We start from the raw sequence: 18226 nt of genomic DNA, 5'->3' as shown, positions 1-18226 counted from the left end.
TTTGGCATAGGATGTCCAGCACTGTAGCTTGCTGGTCGTTGAGTGAAACTGGGTACTGGTGTTGAGATGGAGATCTCTGGGATCTCCAGTTGATATTATGTGGACCTGGGAGGTCTCTTATGGACCAGTGTCCTGAAGTTGGCTCTCCCTCCTCAGAGGCACAGCACTGATTCCTGGCTGCTGCACCAAGAGCCTTTCAACCACACGGCTCAGAACAAAAGGGAGAAAAATTAGAAAGAAAGAATTTGTAGAAGTAGAATGAGAGAAAGAAAGAAAGAAAGGAAGGAAGGAAGGAAGGAAGGAAGAAAGGAGGGAGGGAGGAAGAAAGGAAGGAGGGAAGGAAGGAAAAAAAGAAGGGAGATAAAATAAAGATATAATATAATAAATTTATTAAAATAAAAAATAATTATTAAGAGAAAAAAATTTTTAAAAAAAAACAAAAAACGGACAGATAGAACCCTAGAACAAATGGTAGAAGCAAAGCTATACAGACAAAATCTCACACAGAAGCATATACATACACACTCACAAAAAGAGGAAAAGGGGAAATATCATAAATCTTGCTCTCAAAGTTACCTCCTCAATTTGGGATGATTCGTTGTCTAAAGAAGGGAAGGAAGGAAGGGAGGGAGGGAGGGAGGGAGGGAGGAAAGAAGGAAGGAAGGAAGGAAGGAAGGAAGGAAGGAAGGAAGGAAGGAAGGAAGGAAGGAAGGAAGGAAGGAAGGAAGGAAAAGTAAAATAAAGTTATTAAAATAAAAAATAATTATTAAGAAAAAAAAATTTTTTTTAAAGATGGATAAAAAAATATAAAAAAAAAAAAAAAAAAAAAAAGATGGATAGAACCCTAGGGCAAATTGTGGAAGCAAAGCTATACAAACAAAATCTCACACAGAAGCATACACATACACACTCACAAAAGGAGGAAAAGGGGAAAAAAATAATAAGTCTTGCTCTCAAAGTCCACCTCCTTAATTTAGGATGATTCGTTGTCTATTCATGTATTCCACAGATGCAGGGTACATCAAGTTGATTGTGGAGCTTTAATCCACTGCTTCTGAGGTTGATGGGAGAGATATCCCTTTCTCTTCTTTGTTCTCACAGCTCCCAGGGGCTCAGCTTTGGATTTGGCCCCGCCTCTGTGTGTAGGCCGCTGGAGGGCGTCTTTTCTTCGCTCAGACAGGACGGGGTTAAAGGAGCCGCTGATTCGGGGGCTCTGGCTCACTCAGGCCGGGGGGAGGGAGGGGCACGGAGTGCGGGGCGAGCCTGCAGTGGCAGAGGCCAGCGTGACGTTGCACCAGCCTGAGGTGCGCTATGCGTTCTCCCGGAGGAGTTCACCCTGGATCCCGGGACCCTGGCAGTTTCGGGCTGCACAAGCTCCCCGGAAGCGGCATGTGGATAGTGACCTGTGCTCGCACACAGGCCTCTTGGTGGCGACAGCAGCAACCTTAGCATCTCATGTCTGTTTCTGGGGTCCAGGCTTTTAGCCATGGCTCGCACCCATCTCTGGAGCTCCTTTAAGCAGCTCTCTTAATCCCCTCTCCTTGTGCACCAGGAAGCAAAGAGGTAAGAAAAAGTCTCTTGCCTCTTCGGCAGATCCAGACTTTTCCCCGGACTCCGACCCGACTAGCCATGGTGCACTAACCCCCTGCAAGCTGTGCTCATGCCACCAACCCCAGTCCTCTTCTGGCGCTCCGACCGAAGCCCAAGCCTCAACTCCCAGCCCCGCTCGCCCAGGCGGGTGAGCAGACAAACCTCTCAGGATGGTGAGTGCCAGTCGGCCCTGATCCTCTGTGCAGGAATCTCTCTGCTTTGCCCTCCGCACCCCTGTTGCTGCGCTCTCCTCCAGGGCTCCGAAGCTTTCCCCCTCCGTCACTCGCAGTCTCTGCCCGCAAAGGGGCTTCCTAGTGTGTGGAAACCTTTCCTCCTTCACAGCTCCCTCCCACTGGTGCAGGTCCCGTCCCTATTCTTTTTTCTCTGTTTATTCTTTTTTCTTTTGCCCTACCCAGGTACGTGGGGGGTTTCTTGCCTTTTGGGAGGTCTGAGATCTTCTGCCAGCGTTCAGTAGGTGGTCTGTAGGCGTTGTTCTGTAGATATATTTCTGGTGTATCTGTGGGGAGGAAGGTAATCTCCATGTCTTACTCTTCCACCATCTTCCCGGAAGCCTTGGTAGGTGGACTCTTAATCACTGTGCCACCAGGGAAGTCCTCCCTCTTTCATTTTTGATACTAGTAATTTGTGTCTTCTTTTTTTTTAATTGAGCCTGGCTAGGGGATTATTGATTTTATTGATCTTTTCAAAGAATTAGCTTTTGGTTTTATCTATTCTCTATTGATATTCTGTTTTCAATTTCATTGATTTCTTTCCTGATTCTTATTATTTATTTTCTGCTTATTTTGGATATAATTTGTTCTTCATTTTCTAGTTTCCTAAGGTAGAAGCTTATATTATTGATTTTATATATTTTTCTAATATAGGCATTCAATGTTATAAATTTTCCTCTAGGTATACTTTAGCTGCATCTCACAAATTTTGATAAATTGTATTTTTATTTTCTTTTAGTCCTAATATTTTAAATTTTTTCTTGAAAGTTCTTCTTTGATCCATGTGCTATTTAGATGTGTGTTGTTTAATCTTCATTTATTTTGGGATTTTCCAGTTATCTTTCTGTTATTAATTTCTAATTTAATTACATTGTGGTCTGAGAGCAGACATTATATGATTTCTATCCTTTTAAATTTCGTAAAGTGTGATTTATGACTCAGAATGTGGTCAGTTTTGGTAAATGTTCCCTGTGAGCTTGAGATGTATGTGTAGTCTGCTGTTGTTGGATGAAGTAGTTGATAAATGTCAATTATACCTTGTTGCTTGATGGTGTTGTTGAGTTCCACTACGTGCTAAATGATTTTCTTCCTGCTGGATATGTCCATTTCTGAGAAAGGAGTTTTGAAGTCTCCAACCATGACAGTGGATTTATTTCTTCTTACAATTCCAGCAGTTTTTGCCTCATCTAACTTGATGCTGTGTTGTTAGGTGCTTACATGTTAAAATTTTTTATGTCTTCCTGAAGAATGAATCCCTTTAGCATTATGTAACGCCCTTTTTACCCCTGATAAATTTCCTTACTTTGAAGTCAGTTCTGTCTGAAATTAATATAGCTACTACTGCTTTCTTTTGGTTAGTGTTAGCATGGTGTACTTTTCTCCATCCATTTACTTATAATTTATATGTGTCTTTATATTTAAAATGGGTTTCTTTTAGAAAACATGCAGTTGGGTCATATTTTATTGATCCACTCTGACAATCTCTGTCTTTAGTTGGTGCATTTAGACCATCAGTATCTGAAGTGTTTATTGATTAGCTAGATTAATATCTACTATATCCATTACTGTTGTCTCTGTGTTGTCCTTCTACTTTGTTCCTGTTTTTGGTTTCTATTCTTTTTGTACCTTTTTTTTTGTTTTAATTGAACTTTTTTTTTTGCGGTACACGGGCCTCTCACTGTTGTGGCCTCTCCTGCTACGGAGCACAGACCCCGGATGCGCAGGCCCAGCAGCCATGGCCCATGGGACCAGCTGCTCCACGGCACGTGGGATCCTCCTGGACCGGGGCACGAACCCGCGTCCCCTGCATCGGCAGGTGGACCCTCAACCACTGCGCCACCAGGGAAGCCCTAATTGAACATTTTATGATTCCATTTTCCCTTCTTTCTTAGCTTATCAGTTATACTTCTTTTAAACTTTTTTTTAGTGGCTGTCCTAGAGTTTTCAATATACATTTATAAGTAATCCATGTCTACTTTTTTTTTTTTTTTTTTTTGCGGTACACGGGCCTCTCACTGTTGTGGCCTCTCCCCCTGCGGAACACAGGCTCCAGACGCACAGGCTCAGCAGCCATGGCTCACGGGCCCAGCTGCTCCGCAGCATGTGGGATCCTCCTGGACCAGGGCACGAACCCATGTCGCCTGCATTGGCAGGCGGACTCTCAACCACTGCGCCACCAGGGAAGCCCTATGTCTACTTTTAAATAACACTATGTCACTTCATGGGTTGTGTGAGTACATTATAATAATAAAATAATTCTATTTTTTTCTCCCTTCTCTTGTAATGCTGCTATCATTCATTTCACTTATATATAAACATACATAAGCACACTAACACACACATATATGACATATACATAAGCATACATAATCAAATATAGATTTGTTATTATTGTTTTGAACAAACTGTTACCTGTTAGATCAATTAAGAGTGAAAAAGTTTTTTCATTTTACCTTCACTTATGTTCTTCCTTTCCTTCCCTTTATGTAGATTTGGTGTCTGAACTATATTATTTTCCTTCTTTCTAAAGAACTTCCTTTAACGTTTCTTGCAAGGTGGATCTACTGGTGATAAATTTCCTCAACTTCTGTGTGTCTGAGAAAGTATTTACTTGTCCTTGATCATGAAGAATACTTTCACAGGGTACAGAATTCTGGTTTGGTGGGGCTTTTGCTTTATCTCAACACTTTCTTCTTTTTCTTTTTTTAATTGAGGTATAGTTGATTTACAATAGTCTATATATATAAATATATTTCCATTATAGGTTATTACAAGATATTGATTATCTTGCTATTGTGTTATACTGTGCCACACAGTAGGTCCTTGCTGATTATCTATTTTAAATATAGCAATATGTATCTTTTAATCCCATAGTCCTAATTTATCCTTCCCCTCCTTTCCTTTCCTCTTTGGTAACCATAATTTTGTTCTCTATGTCTGTGGGTCTGTTTCTGTTTTGTAAATAAATTCATTTGTATTATTTTTTAGATTCCACATATAAGTGATATCATATAATATTTGTCTTTCTCTGTCTGACTTACATCACTCAATATGATAATCTCTAGATCCATCCATGTTGCTGCAAATGGCATTATTTCATTCTTTTTTATGGCTGAGTAATATACCACTGCATATATATACCACATCTTCTTTATCCATCCATTTGTTAATGGATACTTCCATGTCTTGGCTATTGTAAACAGTGCTGCTATGAACATTGAGGTGCATGTATCTTTTCAAATTAGAGTTTTGGCCTTTTCTGGATATATGCTCAGTAGTGGGATTGCTGGATCATATGGTAGCTCTATTTTTAGATTTTTAAGGAACCTCCATACTGCTTTCCATAGTGGTTGCACCAATTTACATTCCTACCCTTTTCTCCACACCCTCTCCAGCATTTATTATTTGTAGACTTTTTCTTTTTTTTTTGCAGTACGTGGGCCTCTCACTGTTGTGGCCTCTCCCATTGCGGAGCACAGGCTCCAGACATGCAGGCTCAGTGGCCATGGCTCACGGGCCCAGCCACTCCACGGTATGTGGGATCCTCCCGGACCGGGGCACAAACCTGTGTCCCCTGCATCAGCAGGCAGACTCCCAACCACTGCGTCACCAGGGAAGCCCAGCCCATTTTGTGATTGGGTTTTTTGTTTTGTTTTGTTTTATTTTTGATATTGAGTAGTATGAGCTCTTTGTATATTTTGGAAACTAAACCATTGTCAGTCATATTGTTTGCAAATATTTCTCCCAGTCCATAGGTTGTCTTTACAGGTTGTTTATGGTTTCCTTTGCTATGCAAATCTTTTACATTTAATTAGGTCCCAGTTGTTTATTTTTGCTTTTATTTCTTTTGCCTTGGGCAACTGAGCTAAAAAAAATTGCTAAGATTTATGGATTTATGTCAGAGAATATCTTGCCTATGTTCTCTTCTTGGAGGTTTTTTGTTTGGTTGGTTTTTTTTTTGTTTTGTTTTTTCTGCTGCACTGTGCAGCTTGTGGGATCTTAGTTCCCGGACCAGGAATCAAACCCATACCCTGTAGTGGAAGTGTGGCATTGAAGCACTAACCACTGGGCCTCCAAGGAATCCCCCTTTTCTTGTAGTTTTATGGTGTCATGTCTTATAGTTAGGTCTTTAAACCATTTTTAGTTTATTTTTGTATATGGTGTGAGGAAGTATTCTAATTTCATTGATTTACATGTGGCTGTCCAGCTTTCCCAATACCACTTGTTGAAGAAACTGTTTTTTCTCCAGTGTATATTCTTGCCTCCTTTGTTGGAGATTAATTGACCATAGGTGTGTGGCTTTATTTCTGGGCTTTCTATTCTATTCCATTGATTTAAATGTCTGTTTTTGTGCCAATATCATGCTGTTTTGATTACTGTAGCTTGTAGTATAATCTGAAGTCTGGGTGATTATGCCTCCAGCTTTGTTCTTTCTCCTCAGGATTGCTTTGGTAATTCAGGATTTGTTGTGATTCTAGTTCTGTAAAAAAATATTATGGGTAATTTGATAGGGATAACATTAAATCTGTAGATTGCTTTGGGTGGTATGGCCATTTTAAGAATATTAATCCTTCCAATCCAAGAGCATGGGATATCTTTCTATTTCTTTGAATCATCTTCAATTTTCTTTATCAATATTTTGTATCACTTCTCAGCATATAGGTCTTTCACCTCATAGGTTAGGTCTATTCCTATGTATTTTTCTTTGACATCATTTTAAACAGGATTTTTATTTTTTTTACTTTCTCTTTCTGATATTTCATTTTATTTCATATGTATAATAATTTTGTTTCCTGCTACCTTGCTAAATTCATTTATCAGTTCTAACAGTTTTTTATATGGAGTCTTTAGGGTTTTCTATACAGTGTATCATGTCATCTGCATATAATGACAATTTTATCTCTTCCCTTCCAATTTGGATATGCTTTTTTCCATTTTTTTGTCTGATTGCTGTGGCTAGGTTTTCCAATACTGTGTCAAATAGAAGTGGTGAAAGTGGGCTCACTTGTCTTTTTCCCGAATTTAGTGGGAAGGCTTTCAACTTTCCACTCTTGAGTATTATACTGGCTGTGGATTTCTCATAAATGACTTTTATTACATTGAGATATGTTCCCTCTATAACCACTTTGGTGAGAGTTTTTATCATGAATTGATGTTGAATTTTATCAAATACTTTCTCTGCATCTATTGAGATGATCATGTGGGTTTTGTCTTCTTTTGTTGATATGGTGTATCACATTGACTGATTTGTGTACGTTGAACCATCCTGTGACCCTGGAATCAATCCAGCTTGATCATGGTATACGATCCTTTTTACGTATTGTTGGATAAGGTTTGCTAATTGCTAAGGTTTGATAATTTTTACACAATATATATTAAAAGCCAAAGATATTGACCTTTAATTTGCTTTCTTTTTAGTGTCTTTATGTGGTTTTGGTATCAGGGTGATGGTGGCTATATAGAATGACTTTGGGAGTGTTCCCTCCTCTTCAGTCTTTTGGAATAATTTGAAAAGCATAGGTAGAAGTTCTTTGTATGTTTGGTAGAATTCCCCAGTGAAGCCATCCAGTCTGGACTTTTGTTTGCAGGGAGGTTTTTAATTACAGATTCTATTTCACTTTCAGTCATCAGTCTGTTCAAATTATCTGATTTTTCTTGACTATATTTTGGCATGCTGTATTTTTCTAGAAACTTGTCTATTTCTTCTAGGTTGTCCAATTTGTTGACATAGAACTGTTCATAGTATTTTCTTATGCTTTTTTGTATTTCTGCAGTATCAGTTGTTATTTCTCCTCTTTCATTTCTTATTTTATTTATTTGTGTCCTCTTTCTTTTCTTCCTGGTGAGCCTGGCTAGAGGTTTGTTGATTTTGTTTATCCTTTCAAAAAACAAGCTCTTTGTTTTATTGATCTTTTCTATTGTTTTTGAAAAATATTTTCTCTCTGATATTTATTATTTCCTTTCTTCTACTGATTTGGGTTTTCTTTGTTCTTCTTTTTCTAATTCTTTTAAGTGATAGGTTAAGTTGTTTATTTGAGTTTTTCTTGTTTCTTGATAAAAGCCTATATTGCTATGAATTTCCCTCTTAGAACTGCTTTTGCTGCATCCCATAGATTTTGTATGGTTGTGTTTTCATTGTCATTTGTCTTGAGGTGTTTTCTGATTTCTGCTTTGATTTCATTCTTGACCTATTAGTTTTTTAAGTAGCATGTTGTTTAGTCTCCATGTAATTGTTTTTCTTTTTCTTTTCTCGTTTTTCTTTCTGTGGTTGATTTCTAGTAGCATACTCTTGTGGTCAGAAATGAGGCTTTAAATAATTTCTATCGTCTTAAATTTGTTGAGGCTTGTTTTGTGTCCTAGTACATGGTATATCCTAGAGAATTATCTATGCATGCTTGAAAAGAATGTGTATTTTTTTCTTTTCATTTTTTTTCTTGTTTTGCAACTGCTCTATCATGTCATTTAGGATCTCTGTTGCCTGACTGATTTTCTTTCTGTAGATATGTCCATTGATGTCAGTGTGGTGTTAAAGTCTCCTACTGTTATCATATCCCTGTCAATTTCTCCCTTTAGTATTTGTTTTACTTATTTAGGTGCTTCTATATTGGGTGTATATATGTTAATGAGTGTAATACCCTCTTCTTTTATTGATCCCTTTATTATTAAATAGTGTCCTTCATTGTCTTTCTTTATGGACTTTGTTCTACAGTCTATTTTGTCTGAGTATTGTTACCCCCACTTTCTTGTCATTTCTATTTGCATGAAATATCTTTTCTCATCCCCTCACTTTCAATCTATGTGTATCTTTTGCCTTAAAGTGAGTCTCTTGTAGGCAGCATATTGTAGGTTCTTGTTTTTTTTATCCAACTGCCACTGTATCTCTTGATTGGAGCATTTAGCTCACTGACATTTAAAATAATTATTGACAAGTATGTATTTATTGCCATTTTCAACCTTGTTTTACAGTTGATTTTGTAGTTCTTCATTTCTTTCCTCTTCTTTTTGTTTTTTCTTTTGTGGTTTGAAGTGTTTCTTTTGTATTATGCTTGAGTTCCTTTTTTGTTGTTGTTTTGGTTTTTTGAATCTATTAAATGTTTTCGATTTGTGGTTACCCTGGTCTTAAAGTATGTTAACCCATAACTATACCTACTTGTTTTAGACCAACAGTCATACAAGTTACAAACACATTCTAAAAGATCTACATTTTTACTCCCTTCCCCCACATTTTGTGTTTTGATGTTCTATTTAACATCTTCACATTTATCCTTTTGCTGTTCATTGTAGTTATAGTTGCCTTTCAAATTTTTTTGATTGTTTCTAGATCTATGTACTGGCTTATTTATGTGCTCTACAATCCTTTTATATATTTGCCTTTCCTGTTGTGTTTTTCCCTTTACTATAGATTCTTGCTTCTTTTCTATTTAGAAAAGACCTTTCAATATTGCTTTTAGGTTAGGTTTAGAATCACTGTATGCTTAGTTTTTGCTTATCTGAGAGATTGTTAGTTTCTCCTTTTATTCCAAACAATAATCTTGCTGGGTAGAGTGTGCTAGGTTGCAGATTTTTCCCTTTCAAGGTTTTCAACATATAATGCCCTTCCCTTCTGTCCTGCAAAGTTTCTGGGAAGAAATCTGCTGATAGCCTTATGCGGTTTCCTTTGTAACTGACTGTTTTTCTCTTGCTGTCTTTAGAATTCTCTCTTTGCCTTTAACTTTTGCCATTTTAATTCTGATATGTCTTGGTGTGATTTTGTTTGGTTCATCTTGTTTGGGACCCTCTGTGCTTCCTGTATCTGAATATTTGTTTCCTTCTTTAGGTTTGGGAAGTTTTCAGCCATAATTTCTTTGAATATATTTTCTATCCCCTTTTCTCTTCTCCTTCTAGAATCCCCATGATGCATAGGTTGGCATGCTTAATATTATCCCATAGATCTCGTATGTTGATTTTATTTTTTTGTCTTTCTATGTGCTGTTCTGATTGGGTGATTTCCATTATTCTACCTTCCAGATCATTTATTCATTCTTCTGCATTATTTCATCTGCTATTCATTGCCTTTAGCTCAGTTTTTGTCTTCACAATTGAGTTGTTTAATTTTGATTGGTTCCTTGTTACAGTGATCTGCATTTCTATAGATAATCTTTCTTAATTCCTTCAGCATTTTTATTACCTAATTTTTGAACTCAGGCTCTGGTAGACTGGAGAAGTCTGTTTAATTGTTTTTTCTTCTTTCAGGGGATTTATCTTGTTGTTTTAATAGGGAGTAGTTCTGCTTTTTCATTTTACTTAAATTTCTCTGACTATGAATTTAGGAGAAACACTTATCTACTGTGGTTTTGAAGGGATGTTTTTATGTGAGAGTGTCTCTGTGTAGACAGTGTGAGTCCAATATTTTTGGTGTGAGGGCTGCCTTTTCTAAGGATGCCTACCATGTCTTTCCTCAGAGTGTGCTGGCCATTGTCCTCTTGATGGGGGTGTGATTGGTGTTGTGGTGACCAGAGCCTGCAGGAGATGTTGTGCAGGGCCTCCTTTTTGCTTTGTGGTTGTCACAGCCCCCTGTAGAAGCCCCAGATTCAGTTCTAAGCTGCAGTGTGAGGTAGGAACCACTGGAGCGCTCCCACTAGGAAAGGAGCTGCTGCATATTCCTCCCCAAGGGCTGTCTGCTGGGGACATGCAATTCTGTGATGTCACCCACCACCTGGTGTGAGTGCTAACGAAGTGTGTTGCTGCTGGTGCCACTTCTGGACTCACCTCCACTGAGGAAGTGTTGACAATAGACTTGGATATCAGCTCTGCCTGTGTGGTGTGGGTGTTCACAGCTGCTGGAGCCATGCCCTGCCATTAACATGCTGAAAATGGAGCTCCTATGGTGGACTAGTGCCCTGTCTTGCACACGCCAACAATGTTGGCCCAGATCACACTCCAGGCCTCTCAGGCTGTCTCTGCACAGCCAAACTGTGTCCACTCCCCAGGTCCCTTTACTGAAGCCTGAGTTTCAGTAGCCAGCCACTGCATGTACTAGCAGGTACACATTTCAGGCTGGGAAATGTGACAATGTGACAGCTATCAGTGCTGGTCTCTCTCTGCCCTGTCTGCTAGCAAGCCAGCATCCACACAGTCCTCTCAAGCAAAGTCCAGGTCACTCTAGCTCCCTGTTGATCCCAGAGGACCTCCTGCCAGAGAAGGGAGTTGTCAGGGTGAGGGAATCTTTCCTCTTATACAGCTCCCTCCCAGGGCACTTGTTCATCCTCATTTCTTTTTCTTTTTTCTTTTTTTCTTTTCATCCTGTGGGGATTTTTCTCTCAGCTTTGGTTGTATAAGCTGTACCAGGCTTCGATTGGCATTCTGTGATAATTGTTCCATATGTAGATGTATTTTTGATGTGTTTGTGGGGAGAGGTGAGCTCCATATCTTTCTACTCTGCCATCTTGATCTCCACTACCCACAATACTTTAAATATTTCACTCCACTTGCTTCTGGTTTGCATGGTTTCTGTAAAGAAGTCAGATGTGACTCTTATCTTTGTTTCTCTATAGGTAGGTAATGTGTGTTTTCCCTCTGGCTTCCTTCAGGATTTTTTCTCTGATTTTCTGTTAAAATACCAAAGTGAAATTTTTTGACATTTATCCTGCTTGGTTCTCTGAACTTCCTGGATCTGTCATTGTGGAAATTCTCTCATTATTGTTTCACATATCTTTCCTGTTCCTTTCTCTCTTCTCTTTCTGGTATACCCACTATAGATTTTGTGGTTGTCCCACAGTCTTTGGATTTTATGTTCTTTTTCTCAGTCTTTGTTCTCTTTGCTTTTTGATTTTAGAAGATTCTACTGATATAACCTCTAGCTCAGAACACCTTTCCTCAGCTACATCCTCAGCTACTAATGAACCCATCAAAGTCATTCTTCATTTCTATTACAGTGTTTTTTTAATCTCTATTCTTTTTAGTTATTTCTTAGGATTTTCATCTTTCTGCTTACATTGCCCATTTGTTCTTACATGCTGTCTACTTTATCAATTAGATCCCTTAGTATATCAATCATAATTATTTTAAATCCTGGTCTGATAATTCTAACATCCCTGCCATGTCTGATTTGATGCTTGCTCTGTCTTTTCAAATTGTAGTTTTGTCTTTTGGTATGCCTTGTAATTTTTTACTGATAGCTAGACATGATATACCAGGTAAAAGGAACTGCTGTAAATAAGCCTTTAGTAATACGGTGATGAGGTGTGGGGGAGAGGGAGCATTCTTATGATTAGGTCTAGTCTTTTAGTGAGCATGTGCCACTGGGCTGTGAACTCACAAGTGTTTCTCAATGTGTTTTCTCTCTTTTTAGGTAGGACAGAATGGCTAGAGGGGGCTGGAGTATTTCCCTCTTCCTACGTGGAATGCTAGGGCCAGCTGATATTGGATATTTCCCTTTCCCCAGTCAGTTAGGCTCTGATAATACCTTAATTATGCTGTTTTAAAAAAATTTTTTTAATATTAAAGTATAGTTGATTTACAATAGTATATTAGTTTCAGGAATATATATATATACACATCTTCTTTATCCATTCATCTATTGATGGACACTTAGGTTGCTTCCATATCTTGGCAATTGTAAATAATGCTGCTATGAATATTGGGGTGCATGTATCTCTTTGAATTAATGTTTTTATTTTATTCAGATATATACCTAGGAGTGGAATTGCTGGATCACATGGTGATTCTATCTTTAGTTTTTTGAGGAACCTCCATTCTGTTTTCCATAGTGGCTGCACGAATTTACATTACCTTCAACAGTATACAAGGGTTCCCTTTTCTCCATATCTTCACCAACATTTGTTATTTGTGGTCTTTTTGATGATAGCCATTGTGATAGGTGTGAAGTGATATCTCATTGTGGTTTTTTGATTTGCATTTCTCTGATGATTAGCAATATTGAGCATCTTTTCATGTGTTGGCCATCTGTATGTCTTCTTTGGAAAAATGTCTATTCAGGTCTTCTGCCCATTTTTTAATTGGGTTGTTTGTTTTTGATATTAAATTATATGAGCTGTTTACATATTTTGGAAAGTATGTTATTTTTTATGTCTCCTAAAAGCAAGGCAATTCTTTAATGAAAGAACATTGGCAGTCCTGAGGCTGGAGGGGAACACTGGTGGGCTTGGCTGGTGGAATAGTGGCACCTTCCTGTGGGGAAATCTAACTGTGTATTATTCTTGCCTTATGCAGTGACATTAGAATAAAACTCTGTCAGGTGGGACCCTGCTGAATATTTTTCCTTTCCACTTCTCCTGGGCAAGGATATGAGACCTTGTTACAAGCCTTAGTGTTAGAGACACTTGAAAGAATTCTTCAGCAGGATGGTTTGCTTCATGAAGCTGAGTCCCTTCTCCCTTCGGTGTTGCTGGTTTCTGATTCATAGAATGTCCAGTTGAAGGTGGCAACTAAAAAATGTTGCTCACCATCCAGCTCCATAAATGTCCATTAGCCACTGCACCTGCTAACCTTTAACACATCCTGAAATGAGTTCAAGGTAGGGATCAGGAATGAGGCGCTTTGTGCTTGGAGAAAACTGGCAGAACACGCTTTCAGCTAGTTAGGTATTTTCAGGAGAAAATCTTTATGAACCTGAATTTTTGTATCTTCCCATACTTTGAAAAGCACTAAAACTATTAAGTAAGATATCTGTTTCTCAGGACTAGCAGCAGCCTTTGACCAAGATGTGTGCTTGGTTGCATGTAACCCCTTCACCAAAATCACATATATGCTGACCCCCTATCTCTTTAGAGCAGTTCCTCAGAGTTCTCTGAGAGGCTGTCTCCCACACTATAGTCCTCAGTAAGTGCCCAAATAAAACTGAAACTCATAGCTTTCATGTTGAGCATTTTTATTTCAGTCAACAAAGGTGAATCCAAACCTTTGGTCATTCAGGTGAGAAAATCTGAGACCCAGAGCTAGGAAATGCTTTTTTCAGACCCATGATGAGTTGCTAAATAAGATGGAATGGAAACCCCACCCCTGGTTCTTTCCTCTCAGCCAAATTCACATTCATTTTCCCTTTTTGACATTTTTGACTGGAGTTTCCAACTAAAAATAGTGACCCAGTTACAAACAGTTGGGAAACTCAACCTCAGGCATTGGTAGCTATATTAGTCTGGCCTTACTCTCAGGGCATCATTAATATATGCATCACTCTACAGCTGCCTCTGCAGGGTCAGGATGACTGAAAACAAAAGGAGATAGTGCTGAGGCATGCCAAGAGTTATCAAAGGATTCAAACTGTATTCTTTCAGCCTTGTGGTTAATTGCCAGGTTATCAGCAGATCTGGAAACCTGACTCCAAGAGCATTCATCAGGAGTGGACAGTCGCTGCCTGAACTATCCTGTGTTTGGGTTCTGAGAGGTGCCTTCTATGTGTGGGGCCTGGGTGAGATGGGGAGCACAGGAAAGGAGGCAAGGTGGGGCACTGTAGTGAACCAGCCTGGTCAAGACTTACTATGTATTGGACATCTGTCCAGCTTACTAAAAGTCACTGGGGGAATTCCCTTGTGGTTCAGTGGTTAGGACTTGGTGCTTTCACTGCGGTGGCCCAGGTTCAATCCCTGGTCAGGGAACTAAGATTCCACAAACTGCACTGGACGGCCAAAAAAAAATTTTTTTTAATTAAAAAAAATAAAAGTGACTGAGCACACAGGGCTAAAGTGTGGACTTTTCATTCAAGACCAAAGGGTCCCATTAGTGGCCTGGGGCACCCATAGTGTTAGAAATTCCCCTGGAATTTCTCAGAGCTCCTGGCCTGTCTTCCCTGAGCACACCTGGGTAATTCCTAATTGCCTTTATTTATGCATCTTAGTCCTTCTTGAGACCCAGGATCTCTTGAGGGTAAGGGCTACAGAGCTTCTGTTTCCCCTCTCAACCCCAGGGCCAGCAGAGGGTCTCGTGTATAAACCACATGCTTTAGTTCATTACAGTTGACTTTTTTAACTTAGAGGGGAGGCTGCTGCCCACTTTCCTACTCACATCCTTGGGTACCCTCCTGAGACCATCCCAGACCTTGACTGAGGTATGGGCCTGAGTGGAAGAAAAGTGAGAAATGAATGTAGAAGACATCCATTTGCTCTCACAATTTAGAACTTGGGAATTCTCTTTCTCCATTCCTTTCAATGAGTGGAGCATTTATTTAGCCAATATGATCCTTGTTTAATTAACATTTGCTTCCAGAAACTTTTATTCCTAGGCTAGGTCATCTGGAAATATCTTTCCTTCTTTTTCACCAGTTAAGCAGAAACAAAAATGCATTTCTGCAGGGTATAAAGAACTCTCTTGGAGGCTAAAATTCCAGTGGAAATCAGTCCAAATGTTCATTTGCATATCTGAGCTTTTTGCATTCTCTTCCTCTCTGTAAGCTGGAAACAGGAAAGAAGTACTGACTCAGTGTTCCCAGCACTGCCTTTTATGAAACTCAAACCAAGTTGATTAGTGAATCAGTCATACAAAAATGTTTCCTACCAGAAATAAATCTTCCAATTCTGGGAGCTAATCTTGAGCTAGGAAGAAAGGATGAGGAAGGAGAATGAGTAGACCTGCTTTTGCCATTTGCTAGCTGTTATTTTGAGCAATTTTCTTTTCTGAGGCTTACTTTCCTCATCCATAAAATGGGCACACCTTGTTTCCTTGATGTGAAGACACTTTTTTTTTGGTGGGGGTGGCACATTTTCATCTTATTGAAGCTGGCTTGCTCCTCTCTTGGTGTGCCAGGTGTTTGTTCCCTTAATTGACTCCTCCTGTAAGTCTACTTCTATGAAAAGAAATAGCAGGATCTACATTTGGCAGGATGGGAGCTGGGTGGTGGGAGGCTGGAGCAGTGGCTGCTTCCAACTTCTTGTTCACTGTCTGGTGATGCCATTCTTCTCCAAGGCTGCTGCTTGAGAGTCCCAGGGGATGGCTATATTATCTCCCCTGATATGGGCCCTAGTGTGGATGTACCTCCAGGCTCTGGGACAGTTCCAGAGCTCCATAATGTCCTCCACACTGGTGTTAGGGGCATGAGACCCCAACTGTTCCCAGAAATGGTTGTGCGCCTTTTGTCCTGAGGAATTGCCGACAAAGAATGTTGCCTGCCATTCCAGTAAATAACAAATATTGCCCACCATCAAGCCATCAGCCACTGCAGATGCCCCTCCCACTTTACCCCCTACCCCTCAATGTGTACCCTGAGGGGAATTCTGGATGGAGAAAAAGAGGAAGCATTCTGTGCTTTGGATACTGGCCCTAGACAGTTAAATGCATATCTAAGGAATAATTTCAATGAGCCCAAACTCTTGCATCTTCCCATACATAAAAAAGGACTAAAATCATTAACTTGAGATGTCTGTTCTTTGTGATTAGCAGCAATCTTTTGATGTTTGATCACTTGCTTTTTTCCCAGCAAGAAAACTACTCTATATCCTGGCTCCTACCCTGCCTCTTCAGAGCAGTTCCTCAGAGCTATCTGAGAGTCTGTCTCCTGGCTACAGTCCTCAGTAAGATCCCCAAATAACACTTAACTCACAACTTTTAGGTTGCATGGTTTTTGTCAGTCAAGTGAATCACCCTATTCTTGAAACTTGTATTCCTAGATTCCAAGGCAGGTTCCAATGTAGCTTCCTCCAGATCTGTCCCTAACTCTCCTTCCCCTCATCTGTCCCTTTTATTGTGAAATAGCAGTTTCTGAGGCCCTGGGCCCAGGTATCATTCCAGGACAAGTTGTCTGAGTCCTTGGACAGCCTTCTCCACTCTCCACTGCTCCCCACCCTGGCCCCAGCCCTACTCTTTCCTGTGTACTAACAAGGATGAAATGGAGGAAATGGCATGATGTTGGCAATTTGCCTTAAAAATGTATGTGTATTAGGCATATTAAAAAAAGAATGGCAAAATGGTGTTAATTGTTGAAAATGAAGTCTTGTAATATTTTTTCTCTCCTTTTAGAGTATTTGAAAATTTCCCTAATGAAAAGTAAAAAGAGAAAATAGTAAAACATTAGAAATAGAGAATTGAAAGACTACCCTTGGATGTGTACCCCCATTGGCATTAATAAACAGCTCTTGCCCAGAGAAAGGGGTTAGAATATCATTTTTCCTAATTCAATTTACTCATGAACCTAATTACTTGACTAATTGCAAGGTGTACACACCTAGGAGAAGTGCTAGACCAGGGGACCATGTTCCAGGAAGCGAGTTAGCACTCCTGCTTTGCCATCTCTGCTTGGGGTTCCATTAACCGTGGAGTGTTCCAGGACAGAGATGCAGAAAAAACAGAAATGCAGGGAGGTGATTTCTTCCACATCCACCTTCTGCTGTTTTAGCCTCTAAGGGGAGATGGCAATGGTGATGATAGTGATACTAAGAGTGCAGTCCACCTTTTCTGAGGACCTGCTATATGAAAATCTCTGGGTATTTCCTTTACACAGCAGTCCTGCAAGGTGATCGCTACAACCAGGGTTTATAGGGGAGGAGTGTGAACCTCAGAGAGACTGAGAAGTGATCCTTGCCAGTATTTGAACCTCGCCCTCTCCAGCCATTCCTCCTGCCTGAGGACCTGCCCAAGGTTACGCAGATGGCTTGAGGCTGAGCCAGGACAAGAATAAGGTTTAGCAGCAGTAGTTCTTAGCCTATCTCTGGAGGGAGAGAGACTTTAGCCTGACAGAAGGTGAGGACACTCCAGTTCCTAGGGTTCCACAGGAGCCATTTCTCTGTCCCTGATAGGGTAACAAATTGCTTCAGAAACCACCCTGAGGCTATGTTGTGCTGATGCAGGTCCCAGGCGTGGCTCTCTCAGCTTAACAGTCCATCCCTGAGTGATCCGCACCTTCCATGTGTACCTGCCCAGAGGCTGGTGTTGAGAAAGCCCTGACAGCTTGGGTTTGAACGTGTGCCAAGAGCACCCAGTGGTGTGTGTCATGTGTGCCTGCCTCGAGCAAGACTGATAAGCTCTGACATTACAGGGTATTACATCTGACCTGACATACATTAAGAGATAATCATAAAAATCTCTGCACTGTCAACAGCATTAGCTGCATCCTGATCACCTGCTAAGGTCGATGGCTGTTATTGTTCAGTTGTTACAAGGCACTTTATATTTGCAAAGCCCAGAAAGGAAGGTTATTTTGTCTTCTCCTCTTTCTCATTAGGCTGTCAGTATCTGCTGTAGAAGAGAGATCAACCAGGCCTTAAGCTGCAGGATGGTGGTGTACAAAGATGCTTAGATGTGGAGCTAGGTCCATCTAAGTTTGAGCTCTAATTCTGACACTTACTGCCTGTGAGATCTTGGCTAGTCACTTTACTTCTCTTGTCCATAAAAGGGAAATGACTCTTGACCCTTCCAGCAGTTTTGTTGTGAAGACTACGTGACCTAACTTCTGAAAAGTAATGTGCCCATGTATTATT

Source organism: Leucopleurus acutus, assembly GCF_964270905.1.
Source record: "Leucopleurus acutus genome assembly, chromosome: 20".
In the NCBI taxonomy this organism is placed as follows: domain Eukaryota; kingdom Metazoa; phylum Chordata; class Mammalia; order Artiodactyla; family Delphinidae; genus Leucopleurus; species Leucopleurus acutus.
Note: the sequence above shows the minus strand (reverse complement) of the source record.